General features: G+C 35.8%; 1 protein-coding gene across 6 annotated transcripts in view; it reads right to left on the bottom strand.

Annotated features, from left to right (window-relative positions):
• The window catches only part of TFPI (tissue factor pathway inhibitor), a 205,806-nt gene that overhangs the window by 173,645 nt on the left and 17,228 nt on the right, over positions 1-14,933 (bottom strand). Inside the window, exon 1 of one of the 6 annotated variants that reach the window (XM_052676498.1) lies at positions 8,402-8,419. The exons of the other annotated variants lie outside the window; for them this stretch is intronic. The gene's annotated coding sequence lies outside the window, so the exon portion shown is untranslated. Of the gene's footprint in view, positions 1-8,401; positions 8,420-14,933 lie in introns of those variants that run through there. 6 annotated transcript variants of the gene reach the window in all.

The following is a 14,933-nucleotide window of genomic DNA, read 5'->3' as shown; positions in this document are numbered from 1 at the left end:
CATTAGTCCGCTTAAATGAAGACCAGGCTTTCCTGATTGCAGGCAGATTTTCCTGTGATAGATACTTTGCTAGGCTACAGCACTTGCATGATATAAAGATCAGCTTTCTCAACACTATATATTTCTATTCTCCAGTAACCTTGATACAGTTCCATTTTTTCAGTATGTTATCATTCAAGTCTTCAGCTTCCTACTTGTCTCTCTCAGTAGCTGATGTCTCATGTTTTTCCAATGCTATTCTGTAGTTGAGGTGTCCCATGTTTCAATCAAGAACCAGTAAGTGTGCCTTTTTAATAGGCACTTGTTTGGACAATCTCCTTCTCACCAAGCTAGTGAGATAGCAACATGAAGGAGTAACATTTACCCAATTCACAAGTTCATGCTCATCACTGCATTAAAATGAGACACAGCAGTTAGTACAAAAGCATCTGTTCCTGCTTTCATTATAACACCTTTCTGTAAAGCAGTTTCAGGTAAGAAACAATCCACAGGAAGACAAAGTTTTGGGGGATGGCCGCATGAGAGCTGTTACTCATTATCTTTAAGTATTGTAACTAGAGGTCCCTGGATCTAATTTTTATCATATGACCACGGATGTCCAGCACATTAGAACTTTTAACTCCCTCTGCTTCTGCTGATGCATTTTGAACCAGATTAGATTACTCAAGAGAAAGAGTTAATCCTCTTGATTTACTCAGACTTCATCAATACCACCATATAAAGAAAAGCTTTAATCAGTTCTTTTCTAGTTACCACAAAGACAGGTTTTTTTGTATGTAAATTTGATTTGAACAACATCTAACTCTTTTGCTTCCACAGTGTTATCAAATACTGAAGGGCACACCTGCACACTCTAGCTCTCTCCAATATTTGTAGTTTCTTTGCAGTCTAAAATACAGTGGTGGGTAGTTCACAGACATCCATCCACAGAGATGAAGTGTGTTCTACATCCAGACCAAGGGCAGAAATTTTTTCTGCTTGAAGATGCCAATAGTCAGGTTTTATGTAGTACTTAGGCTGAATAAGCTGGTGTCCAGATAAGATGAAGATGCTGTAAATCAGTAAGCTGTTATGTTCCCCTCTGAGTTATACAAACTGCTGTATATCCCCATGCCTGCAATAAATTGACTTCATTTTCTTGTATGTTTTAACACTGCATCTCCTGACAACTGCTTAACCACAGCTGCTGCCCTTGGTACATCTTCCTTGCTTTGTCAAATTCTGCTCTAGCTAACAGATTAGTTTTCTACTGTTACACTAAGCACTATTTTAGAAGAAGTTCTAGACCAGCACTCCAGCCAGACTTTTCATTGTTTCCTCAGAGAAAAACATTACCCATGCACACTTGAACACATGTGAAACTTCTGTATTATAGCAAAGGCTTCCTGTAATCTATTTTGTCATTCATTTGGAAAAATATGACTATGATCTACAGTCTCTTATACGGTTGGTGAAGCTGCTTGTGGGCTATCTGTATGGACAACGGGCATTGATGTTTCCATTACTTCAAACAGTTCTATTTTCCCATAGAACATAAAATGCTAAATAATACTATATACAGTCTCAGAGGGAGGGTGCACTTCTACCTGTCAATATCTCACTGTCTACAGTGTGAGCAACTTAATACTTTACCACTAAATGACAGAACTAGCAGTCTCACAACTAGCACTCTTTAACTCACCTTGTCCAATGATCCTGCAATTAATGTCAACACTACTGATTAGAATGAGTGACTACTTTCTGCACCCCATTAAGTCTTACCATCTCTCCCCCACTTCAATCTTAATTGAAGGAAGCTCTATGTTAGAGGTGGAAAAGTACAGGCTGGGTTTTTACATTGTATAGAATTAGCATGAAAAATAACTGTAGTACCTTGAATAGATCACCTTCCTACACAATTGCATTATTTTGAGTCTTCTTCCATAGCATTAAAAATATTCACCCCGAGCAGAATTAGCATAGAGTTGCAGTCCTCTGTCCTGATTATCTTTAAAATAAAATTGTCAAGAATGGCAATCTCAATTATTCCTTCATAAAACTCGTTTTCATTTATAAAGCCCTAATAGTTTTAAAAACTCTGAATTAACATGCAGAACAATGCTTTTCTAGCATTTATAGTGACAAAATAACAACCTGTGTTAAGATGCTGTTCTTATTCACAACACTGTTAGGTGAAGCATTAGAAGGCTATCATTCTTATCTCCACACTTTTCTATGTCATAAATATTATTTGTCTTTATTATTTAAATTAATGCTTTCTTCATTGTTCCCTGTATAGTACTGATTGACCTTGTAGATTATTTCTTTTATGATATTTTATAAAACTCTTAATTTTCATTAAGTTCAATTATATCTGGAGTCTTCCATCAGCCTTCTTTGTTTCAAATTCATGTCAAGATCTTCTTACTCTGGCCCTTCACTACACAACTGTAGCATGTAGAAACTCTCAATTTTCACTTGCTTTATCAGTTGAGATTAAAGAACTGATTCAGTAATGTCATTTGATAAAATTTAAACAGATGGGAAAAATGACCAACTTGGACTCCCTGTCACAGACATCCTAAATTTATGTATTGATATATGTAATATATATAATAATTGTATATTATTAATAATATATTAAGCTTTTCTGCAGACTACCCTTTTTCAGCTTCCAGGTGCAGATTATTTTTTAGTAATCTTAGCGAGATGTTCATGTCAAACATCAGAAAAATCCCTACATATGCCTAAGTATACATGGCTGTTTACCTCTATTGTCCTCACTTCCCTTAACCCTCACAAAGTCACATTTGTGGCTGGTATCACACGTGTTAAAGGACAGAGAGAGTTACTTGAGAAAGCCATAATAGGATAATACAATATTATATCTAGAGAATGAGACAGCAATGCAAACCAATACTTCTCGTATCAACCCCTGTATTGTCTATGTCTGTGTGAGGAAGTTATTTTAGTCTATTACCTTATCCTTCAAGTTCTTTTACCTCTTTCAGCCAGTTCTGCTTTCACAAAATACTCTCAATGGTCCAAATGTAACAGAGGAATGGAAATGTTCTCTACTTTACCAGAACGGCAGAACAAGCACCAGAATTAATATTTTCTTATAAAATTCATTTCTGTTTCAGTAGTTTGCTCTAGAATGCTTACCAAAAAAATGTTTCAAAGTTTGCCATAGTACTCACAGGATTCTTAGGACTGCATTTTATTTGTGCTGTACTTTAAACACTGAACATAAATAAAATATGATTTAGAACTAAGTCTCATAATACATAATTAAAAAAAAATTAGATCACTATTATCACCAGCATTCCCAAATTTCCCACATTGTTCCTTTGCTCTGTTACAGTGTGACTGTCACATCTAAATAAACCCCAGGAACATCACAAGGTCGACCTCCTGTGAAATACTGAAATGACCAAGTTCAAAACATTCTTCCCACAACCAATTCACACTCCAGTCACGGGTCTCACTGTATCTCACTTCACTGTTTTCCAACCCAGTATTCCCCAGGAGAAAATAGCCTTCCTGTCCCATGATAAATGTAACTTAGAAATTACTATTTTACTGGCAATAGAGTACTCTTAAAAGACAAGGACATTTTAATTATGCTTAACTATCCTCAGTCTGAAAAAGGAAAAGCTTCATAAATCACCTTTGTCTTCTCAGAAAAGATTACACCTTCCTCAGATTCTTACCAGCAATACTTGGGTGGCAACTTGCTCTGCAAGATTCAACATTCTTCTGATAATTTTTGACACCAACAGCTTCGAAAGTGGAAAAAAACCCAACATTCTTAAGTTCCTAGTTTTCTCTCTGCATCTTATTTTACATCTGTTCATCTCATAAGATACCAACGCTGTTTCTAACCCTCTTTGAAAGAAATAGTTGTTTTAAAATACCTAATGAAATACAAAGAAATGCCATTTCAATGAAGTTTAGTACAAAGCTTTCTTTCAGTCAGATTTCAGCCAGGTTTGATATGAACACGCAAGTAAGAAATACTCTTTCTTTCCAGTCTGTTTCCTGTAATTTACAATTGATATCTAAAGATTCCTGTTTGTGCTGCCTGATCTGTGCAAAGCGATTCATGAGCTTCCTCCCAGGCACTGCCTTCAAATGCTGCAAGTTACATGAAATCTCATCCTATGCTTCTATCGTGCCACACAAACAAGTCCATCTCTGCACAAAACCTCAGAAGGAATTCCTTGATTTTTAGAGAAAACACAATGAATATGTATATGCTAGACCTTCATTCGTTTGTCTGTTCACTATTGATAGGTTTTTAATGAATGCCCATTAAAGCCATTCACAGTCAGCTGAGCAACGTTTGTTTAAAAATATTTATGATGTGAACATACTGTGTTTGCAAAGCAGTGGGAATGCAAATCTTGGAGTGTTTTCATAACTACAACAAAATGATTATTTACTTTTAAGTATGTTTCCTTTAACCTTTTTTTCAGGAAGTTCAACCACTTCTGCAAAATAAAGCTTGCAGATTTAACAACAGCAGCAAAAGCAGCTGGAATGCCTATAATTAAATCAAGAATAAGTATCTATTACAGCAGTCCTCTGAAATTCAGCCAGTCACATCTGTTTCATAGAAATACTTACAGGACAGCTAACCACTTTCCTGCATATATCCTCAGAGCACCTGTTCTACCACCACCACAGCTAATGCATCAACATTTCACAGATACTTGACAAAAATTATGTGAACAAATAAGTCATGAGTAAGCAGAGTTCTTTTGGATCAGAAAGATTAAAGCTGCAAACAAGTAAAACTTGCAGTCAAAGCACAAGTTATTACTCACATTTTTTGAAAGGAAAGAAAATTATAGATAATGTAGGAGTTTATAAAATCTCTTGGGTCAGCAGCATTAGCAGCAACTCAGAGTGCATTAATACTGGAAAGAAACCAATCTCCTAAAAAAAAATTAATAAGACAAGACCTTCCATTGAGAATGAGAAAGAAGTTGGTAAAACCCTATTCTGAATAGTTGGTAGGATATCTAACGGTAAGAAAGTGCTACTCTGAACTCAGTGGGAAGGTTATATGGAAAACTTGTTGAAGACAAATAATTTATTGACTTCTTAATTTGTACTTCTAGTAATAAGTCTATAAGCTGAAAGTACAAGCTAAAAGAATACAAAATGAAATTGTGATGCAACACTTAATGAGCTTTAAGGATTTTATGTCTTCTAGACTGTACTATTAATACAGAAAAATTTAAGCAGTCTTACTTCAGAGATCAATATCCAGATGTCCCAACTAGCTTACATTAAGTAAGGCTGTGGAATCCCAAGTTAGTTTTAAATCTTCTTAATGAAACAAATCAACAAAATAAAAGTCAGGCATGATTTGTATACACACCCGGTTCTTAACTGCATTCCTCTTAGAAGAGCAAGCAATTTCAACAGTTTGTGCAGTTTCCAAAAAGCTAGATAAATATTGAACAGACTGAACGTTTCAAGTATGAAAAGATTGATGGCATTGCAGGCCAAATTTTTAACACTATTGTAATATTGAAGATACAGTACATCCCATAGCTTCACATGACTTCATTTTTAACTGTGTAGCACTTAACGTAGGCTTTCTGGGAAAATACATGTGAAGACCTTAATTACCTTCAGCTTTCATATTAACATAACTTCATGATTGATACCAGTAATGTTTGATTGATGATGATTAATGATGAATGATAAGATTTTATCATTCATCTTAAACATTTCATGTTTAAGAAGGACTAGCTAAGATAAAGAAATACTAAACTAGCTAGATCTCACCTTACATGATCTAACTTTGCAGAACACAGGCAGTGAGCTTAATTATTTAGGTAGCAGAACTTTAATACTTGAGAAGTGTGCCAGTTGCTCTGAAAATAATGCCTCCTCTTTATTTCCAACTGTAGCAGATGCAAAAATCTCAATAAAACTATTTGATAGAGCAAATTCTCAGCTACAAAACACTATTTTTCAACATAGTTACCACCACTGGCTCTGTGTTTTCACTAGTGATGAATAAGAGCCTGAATGCCACGCTCATAAAAATCTTCACCAGTGGAGTTGACCCACTGACTTTGTTGGAACAGCTCAAGTGAACCACCCACCACCTTACTGTGACAGCACGCATTGTTGGGCCTTCATTAAGATTCAGCAAAAATGTTATGATGAAATATGTCAGTGGATGCCTTTTTCTGCATAGAGGAACTTTACTGTACCTCTTGGATTCAAGACGAGTCACACAGCTGGGCAGATATAACCACACGCACCAGTATAGGTTAGGGGATGACCTTCTGTAGAGGAGATCTGTGGAAAAGGACCTGGGTGCTCCAGTGGACAAAAGGTTAACCATGAGCCAGTGCTATGTCACTGCCCCAATTAAGGCCAGTGCTATCTTGGGGTGCATTAGAAAGAGTGCGGCCAGCAGGGCAAGGGAGGTGATCCTCTCCTCTACTTTGTCCTGGTGAGGTTATGTTTACAATACTGAGTCCAGTTTCAGGCTCTACAGATCAAAAAGAAACAAACCTCCCAAAAGGAATCTAGCAGAGAGCCACCAAAATTACAGAAGGCCCGGAGCACGTCCCACGTGAGAAAAGGCTTAGTAACCTGGGTCTGTTTAGCATATGGAAAAGATGACTAAGTGAGGATCAGATTCGTGTTTAGAAATATTTAAAGGGAAATGAGAGGCAGACAGATGAGGCCAGGCTCGTGTCAGTGGTGTGCAGCGATAAGAGTAATAGCCTAAAACTTGAACAAAGGAAGTTCCATACAAACATGCGGAAAAATTTCTGGTAAGAGTGACAGAACACTGAAGCAGGCTGCCCTCATAGGTTCTGGAGTCTTCTTCTACAGAGATATTCAAGACCCATCTGGATGACTACCTCTGCAACCTAGTGCTTTAGCAGTGGGGTTGGACTTGATCCCTTGAGATCACTTCCAGCCCCTGCAATTCTGTCATCTGTGAATCTGTGCAATTCCATTTCAAACAGCATTTTGTCAGACTGCCCCCCTGCTGCCATCTGTCACACAACAACAAAATGTAATGGCGCATTGGTGGGAAGATTCCAGCTCTACTGCTGTACTACTAACATCTGCCTGTCGTGGACTAACAGAATAAAATATCAGGCCTTTCTTTTAGCACAGCCTTCGTATAATAGTTTGCAATAAATCCAGTAATAAAATGAATGGCATTACAGTCTTATTTTTCCCCTGATCTCTCTGAGAGATGCTTATTACTACTGTTAGGAAAACATAATAGGAAAACCACTGCCAGGAAGAAACGAGAACTAGCGTTGCCCAGAGAAGAAAAACTAGAACACAAAACTAACCACAACACAGACAGCAGCAGCAGCATCTTCAACCAGAAGGGTAAAGTTCTACAGAACAGAAAAGATTTTAAAAACAAAAATAGTGGCAAAGAAAAAAAAAAAAAGGGAAGTCATAAAACACAGTAAAAACAAGTCAAACCAGGAAATAAAAGGTAACATTTCAAGCAAAACAAAAATCCTGGAAGCTAAAAGCAATACAGTGTATTCCCAGGAACATACCTAGTAGCACAATTGTAAGAAAAATCCGAAATGCTAACTCAGACACCCCCAAAAACTATGACATTCGAGCATAATACAACATCAAATCACCTAGAGTTTGAAGATAAATCTCAAACAAATTTCAGTAAAGGATTGGTGACAGAAGAGACCAAGTTAAGTTGATCAGAGCAATTAAGGTCTACTGTTGCATTCTGGGCCCTAAAAATGGGTTATCTGAAACTGATACATTTCTTTGAGATAGAGAGTAATTCACTAATCATGGTGTTTCAACACAGTTGAATAATATCTTCCCTAAAGAAAACACTGTGACTATACATGAATTGCCGTAGATATTATTAGATACTCCATGGCTATTAAGAACATATTCATGTACAATATAGCCATTTCTACAAGCTTCCTAACAAAACAGAGTAAAGGAAACAAAAAAATATATGGCCCTTCAGTAGTTGTAAAACAAGACATGTAGTACAGACAGATTATTAACGATATATAGCACATATGTGCTACTTTAAAACATTTCCTAAACTGAAAGGGGGAAAAATAAGACCAGAAATGTACATTTGTAAAGACAAGCGTAATAGAGCATCATAAACTATTTTGTTATGTATGTTTGAAAATGAAGTATATAATCAGTATTTATTTTAATTTGTGTTGTTTGCTGTTGGCGGTAGATCACAGTAAGTGCTAAAAAGTACACTGACAAGACTTCCTCATCTATCTTTATTTCAGTCCCACTACCAAGTTGTACAGCTATAACAAGCAGAAAAAACAACGGGAAATTGATGCAGAAACAACAACAACAAAAAAATACAATAAAAGAACTTTACAGTGAAAGGAAAAGAAGACAACTAACCCACCTCTGAAAATCCAGGCTCACAAAGAAAAAATCCAAAAAGGAGAAAACTCCAGAAAAAAAAACAACAACAACAAAAAAAAACCACCGCCAGTCCCTTAAATGGGGTCTAAGAGAGGTGGAGCCAGGCTCCACCCCTTCCAATTGCACAGGTGAATTGCCAGCTCCTTTCCTCAAGTGAACAATTACTGGTTCAGGCTGTGACTCAAAAGGTCTTGTACATCGTCAATGACATTTGAGAGACTTGTTCTGAATGCCAATAAGCAACTCCCTTGTTACTTGTTTAATCTGGTCAGAATAGAATAGTCACTCATCAAATAAAAAGGGATCTGATCAGTCTTGCTTAAAAAAACAACACAAAACAAAAAACAAAACAGAAAGCAATGTTCTCAGGAAGAAAAACTGTTCTCACTCTGAAATCTTTAGAGTTAACTTTCTTTTTTGTAGCAGCATAGAAATTCTGCTACTATCATGATGTAACAAGATTAACCATGATATAATAATATAACTGCATTATAGAATACTAAAGCAGGCCCATACTTCTCATTTATCTGTAAGAGTCCAATCAAATTGGAAATAACCTCTACAGCGTGAGGCAGTAGTGCAAATGTTAAATCACAGCTTGAAGCAGTGATTGAGTACCTGATGGGAAGGCAGGGCAAACCGAGTGAAGCTCAGGTGTTTGCAATGCACTGAGTGACCAGAAGGGCTGGAGCTAAGATCCACCCCTTGCCAGACCTCATTTAAGGGTTTGCAGCAGCGTCACTGGTATTTTGTTGGTGATCCTTGTGTTTTTCATATTTTCTAGGGGTAAGTGGATTCTTTTCTTTGTTTTTGAGTCTTTGGTTGCTATGTTTGGGTTTATTTTTAGTTTTTAAAGTCTAGGTTGTTGTTGCTGTGCTTTTCACTATGTTACAAAGGTGAAGATACTTTTTACTGTTTTTGTTGAGAGAACCTACACAGTGTAGTTCTGTCAAAGTCTGTGTGATTTACTGTAAAATCAAATCCTAGAGGTTTACTGTATTGAAATAAATAAAACGACTTTTTTGTTGCAGTAGTTGAGTGTATAGAATGTGGTTTCTTTTGTTGGATGAGAAACGAGGTTTTATGTATTATTATTTTGCTTATAAAGTAGCATGATTACTTAGGTAGGTCAAAGTTAATTTAAAGCTACAACGCTTACTGGAAGAAATAAAGGTAAGCTTTGTAACGTGTTGTCCACGTGTAATGTGGGACTTTATGTAAGTATGTATGTAAAATTGTTTATAAAAAATAAGAATGAAAGATTTTTTATTGTTACTCGCATTATGTATTTGAGTACCTATTTCATTTGGTTTCTATCGTGTGCATCAGGTGTAATGTTTTTGAGGAGTTCTCAAAACAGCAGCTTTGTGTTTACTATTCAACACGTAATAATTTAGGTGAGTTTTAAGTGGAACTTGATGTTCTCTGAAGAGCAGACAAGAGTTGTTCCATAGCATGTTAGGAATGACTGAAACTGTTTAAAGTAGCTTTTCTTTACACACATTTTTAAATGCTGCAAAAAAGTGTCTGGTTTGAGATAAGTTATTGAATAGCTTTTGTATGACGTAACAGTGTTCTTACTTGCAAAATAGATCTTATATAGCTATATTAGCTGCACTTTCAATGATTTCAGCCAATTAGAATAGGAAGGAAATCTTATGTCCAGATAAGACTTCTTAATGTTTCCTACTAGAATGATGGCTTACTTAAAAATTGTATCATTAAAGGACTGTACCTGTTTCTAGGTTTTGCTTGTTACTACTTTTTCATTATTGAAGAATTCTCATTTAATTCATTAGATTAAAGCTGTAAGAAAATGTTGAACCAACCAGTAAGATCTTTTTTACAGCTATGGAAAGCAGTGTAAGTTCAGTAAAACCTTCTTTCCTGGTATAGTCAGAGACATAGGCAGTAACAGCACAACTTATATTTCCTTCAAAAGATATTGAAGGTTTTTCTTCTGCCACATATGGAGTTAAACTGAAAATGGTTTTGTCTGATATATGCTTAAAGTCATGACACTGTACTCATTGAAGGATAGACTACAATAAAGAAAGATAAATTTGATAAATGTAGTTCTTATGTAATAGCCTTCCAGGGAGAAGGAAAGCTCTTTAGGTGCTACAGCTAGCATCTTAAATACACAATTTATGTTTCCACAGCTACTTAATCAAGAAAACTTCTTTGAGAAAGGTATGATGTTCTAGAAACTTTGCATATCTTCAAATGTTAGTCAATAATAGAAAGATAACAATGGAGTATTTTGTCTGGAAATAGTCTATTTGAGGGTGTCTTTGCATATCGTGTTAGAAATCAGATCACTTCTTTTACTCATCAATTTCCAGAAGTTTAAAGCATGTTATACCCATATAGACAGATGCAGTGTGGAAATTCATTTTCATGTGCAAACAGACAGCAGCATGGTGTTTTTTGTCTGTAAATTTTAAGCACTGGGTTAAAGATGTATTTGATTGGTCACCAAGGGAGGTCTGTTGGTTATTTGGTTGTTTTTGAAATGTTGGTCAAAATATTGCCCCAGGTATTCCTCTTCAGGCATTTTTTTGTTCTGTTCTTGTCTTGGCAAGCTGAGTCTACTAGAATTGTTTTAATTTTGGTACTTTGTTGCCTTAATATGTTCCATATTAATTCAGAAAAGCAAGGACTGAATGGATACTGGAAGTCATTTTTAAACAGAGCATAAAGGTTCTATGACAATGATAAATTACATATCTTATTCCAGAAACTAATGAAGTGTTTGCTTTGCCGGTGTCAAATCTTGCAGAGTGATTTGCTTTGGAAGTCCAATATTTTCTACTTGAAGCCTTTAGCATCTCACTAGCGCCCTGCAGATTGATGGCATTAAAAGCTTAGGAACTAAATAGTTGCTATCAGGCACATTCTTGCCTGGATTCTATTATCCCATTCTCAGTTTGGTCAGGTACCACAATAAACACATTAAGATTTCGTAGCTGTTTCATTACTAAATGACACCTCACATATTTGCTGTTCAAAGCCAATATCAGGAAGGCAGGTATTATGTGCTTGTAAGCTTCAACAGCACTGACTGTAGCAAAAGCACTTATCTCCCCAGTTCCCCTCCTTTCATTCCCCCAACAAGATCATAACATCTCCAGTTGTTTTTAGGATGTTGTGTTGGATGCCATTATATATCTCAGCTATATGTGGCAGAGATCTAAGGATGGTGGGGAAATGCCCCAAGGCAGGTTTCAAGATGAAGAGAGACTACTGGGCTGAGACTCTGAATGTCACAGAAAATGAAGGCAGTAGAGCAAGGTAATTACCTTCCTTTTATTTAAGTTTTTTAAAAAGAAAAAAATAATTTCAACTCCTTTGCATTACTTGGATACCTTGCGAAGACTTATGGCTGTCGAAAAAGCAATTTAGAGTGAGAAAGGACTGTGCTTGTCAATGTGTTTGTAATGAAGCCCTGTAGTAGATAATTCAAAGAAATTACAACCCAATCTGCAGTTGTGCAGCTATTTCATATTTTGCTTTAAAAATGTATAAATATTAAAACTGTGTGGAAGCATAAGGAACATTGTAATGACCAATTTTGGTTATTGCTTATCTCTGTTTTGGAGGAGTTGTCTGGTCTCTCACTAAGATAATGTTGAAAATCTGTACTTTAACTATGGAAAAACAGATGGTAGCTTTTTTTTAGGAAAGAAGAGGAGTTTTTCATTTTCAGGGTCAAAACAGATGTAGCATGTAGGAGCTGTATAGTTAAATGAACAATTGTGGAGCAAAGGGCACAGTAGTTAGTGCTTTGTGAATTAGATGTACTTCCAGTGTGTGCAAAACATTTAATTTCACATTGCATTGTGGAAAAACGCTGTGCTATATATTTCTCTTGTTTGCTGCCTTCCCAGAAGTGCTTGCTTCTATTCAAGTTTGTATTTATAGCTGCTAACTGAACAGCAGTTAGAGAAAAAAGGAATATCCTAGGTACTATTTGAGGTCTGAAGTAAAACACTTCTACAAAAGAAGTATAAAAGTAAGTCAAAACTTAAGTTTTTATAACTTGTTCTAGTCTTTAGATGTTTATACTGAGTTTCCATATGTCATCCTACTGTCACATAGAAAGTTTTGTCAACCTTTAGGACAGAAATGTTCTCCTTCAGCTTCCTTGAATCTGCAGTGTTTGTCTCATTCTGAATTACTGATGAATCATTTTTTTAATGCATTTTGATCAAGAAATGAATTTTAATGCAGATATCCCTTGTGATGCCTACTTGCCCATTATAGGTACACTGTATTCCTGAAGGAGAAAGACAGTTTGCTCTCTTCTGGTATCAGTGAGACACTCTGTAGTTGAATGGTGGATGGTTAAACATATTGTCCAAGGGAAAAACTATTTACTGTTAATTTGTCTTTAAACTTTTCTAGCAAATTTCTTTGATGCTTCCCCAAAATTGGAAGGGAACCATATTTTAAAAATACAAGTCCTGTAATATTTTCATTTGTTAAAGATGAGTACCAGCATGCATTTTTCAAACAACCTCAAAATGATTCCAAGCTTCTGCTTGGCTTTTCCCAAAGTTATCTTGCTTTTTCTGAGTAAAGACTACATGTGAAATGAGACTTAGTAGAAGTTAATTCATTTTTACCAAAGAATAAAAACCTGATCCATGACATACACTGAATTCTTCAGTCACAAATTGCTGTCACAGCTTGAAGCTAAAAAGTTTAGTCCACACAATTAATTGTGGTTCATATATAGTCTAACAATTTACATTTGTGACTTACTTATTTGGCAAGGAAGAATGGATATGATTTTTTCCCCCTTGTAAATAAAAATGTCAGTCTCAATTAGGTTTTACCTTGCATTGTGAATTGATAGTAATATCACTCCCAAAACCAGTATTTTACTTGATATGATTGGACTGGAAATAAATTAGAAGATAACTGAATTCTACATGCTCTCAAGTCTGTAGAGAAGTGTCTGCATACAAAGACTTCATAAAAATGCTCAAAGATTTTGAGAAGTTTACCAGTGATAACAGAGGTGAAGATGGGAAAAAGTTAAGAAAAGGCAGCTGAAGTGATGCTTATCAGCTCCATTCTTAAAGAAGGGGCAAACCTCAGCTACAGACTGGTAGCTAGCCATAAAGCCATGTATCTAAGTTGGATCAGAGGAAGATTTTCACTACTTATTCCCTGACAGACTTGTCAAGTGGGTGGTTTACTTCATCCTGATGGGGTCAGGACTTGCCCACAGGAAGCTTTAACTATTTCTGGAAAGTGTATTCCATTATTAACTTAATTTTCAGACAGTTATAGGATTTCTTGAATAGTTATATGCTTATCCTGTAGTAGGATTTGAGTTCATGTGTGTTTACTGTTTTAGTTAAATAGTATTTATTCTTGTCATCTGAAGTACCTTTGTTTTATGACCTTTTTCTATTTCTCCCACCTTCCATCTTTTTATTATCTGAGCCCTGGGGCAGCTCTAACCAAACATTATCACTGAAAATACCTTTTAGCTACTGTAAGCGTAACTAACTCTAAAGTCTGAGGTGGCAGATAGCAGAAACATTAAATAAAAGATAAACTGTCAGTTGAACCACATTACAAGAAAATTCATTGAGAAGACTGTGCAGGATATCCATATGGTATATCAGGTTTCAAGATTTAAGCTGCTCATAAGGAATTTCATCTAAATTGTAATTGAAACTAAGGCAGAAAAAGCGTGGTTGATAACATATGAAGGGAAAAACCAACACAGATCAGGCTCTCGGGAAAAGCAGTGTGTCACATTAATACTCAAATGTTCTGGCAAGTGACTTTTCTTTCTACCATGTTTTCTTCTTTTTTCCAGTTAACTATAGTAAGTATCAAGCTCTCTGCAAGTCCACAAAACATTCCCCATACCTTCCTCATCCGTGTTCTTCTTCAAGGGAAACTTTTCTTCAGAAAGAACAAAAATTACTACACAAAAAGGCTGAAAATCATTCAATTAATATGCCACGGGAGGATCACACAGAACTAAGATGGATTGTATTTTGACTGTTTTACCTGGAGTATCTCACTGGCTGAAAATGTTTGTGTGAGATGAATTTAGATTCTTCTGAATACATTTATGATAGCTGGCTGATTTTTTAACCTATGGAAATTCTATTATTTCTTTCTATAGAGAAATAATTGAAGAGAGGTGGTGGTTCTTGCCAAATGCGTAAGTTTCAAAAATAGAAAAGCAAAAAACATTTAATTCTGTAAGAAAAATCTGCCCTGGAAATTTATTTATCTACAGCTAATTTAACTTTTTTCTTTTCCATCTTGTGCATTTGATATTAGTGATCTGGGTGTTCACATCTTATCTTGATCTACTCTGATATTCTGTGAAAACACCAGGATTTCTTTTGGGACTATAACATGCTGCTATTTTCATCAGTTTTCTCCAATTGCTCTTGTATTTTTCACCAGGGCTCTTGCTTAGAATTACAGCTGTCAAGAAACTACCTGGAGAGCAGAGAATAGAGGAGGTTTTGTTT

This window comes from Tympanuchus pallidicinctus, unplaced genomic scaffold, assembly GCF_026119805.1.
Source record: "Tympanuchus pallidicinctus isolate F22 unplaced genomic scaffold, pur_lepc_1.0 scaffold15, whole genome shotgun sequence".
In the NCBI taxonomy this organism is placed as follows: Eukaryota; Metazoa; Chordata; class Aves; order Galliformes; family Phasianidae; genus Tympanuchus; species Tympanuchus pallidicinctus.
Note: the sequence above shows the minus strand (reverse complement) of the source record. Positions and strands in the feature narration are given on the sequence as shown.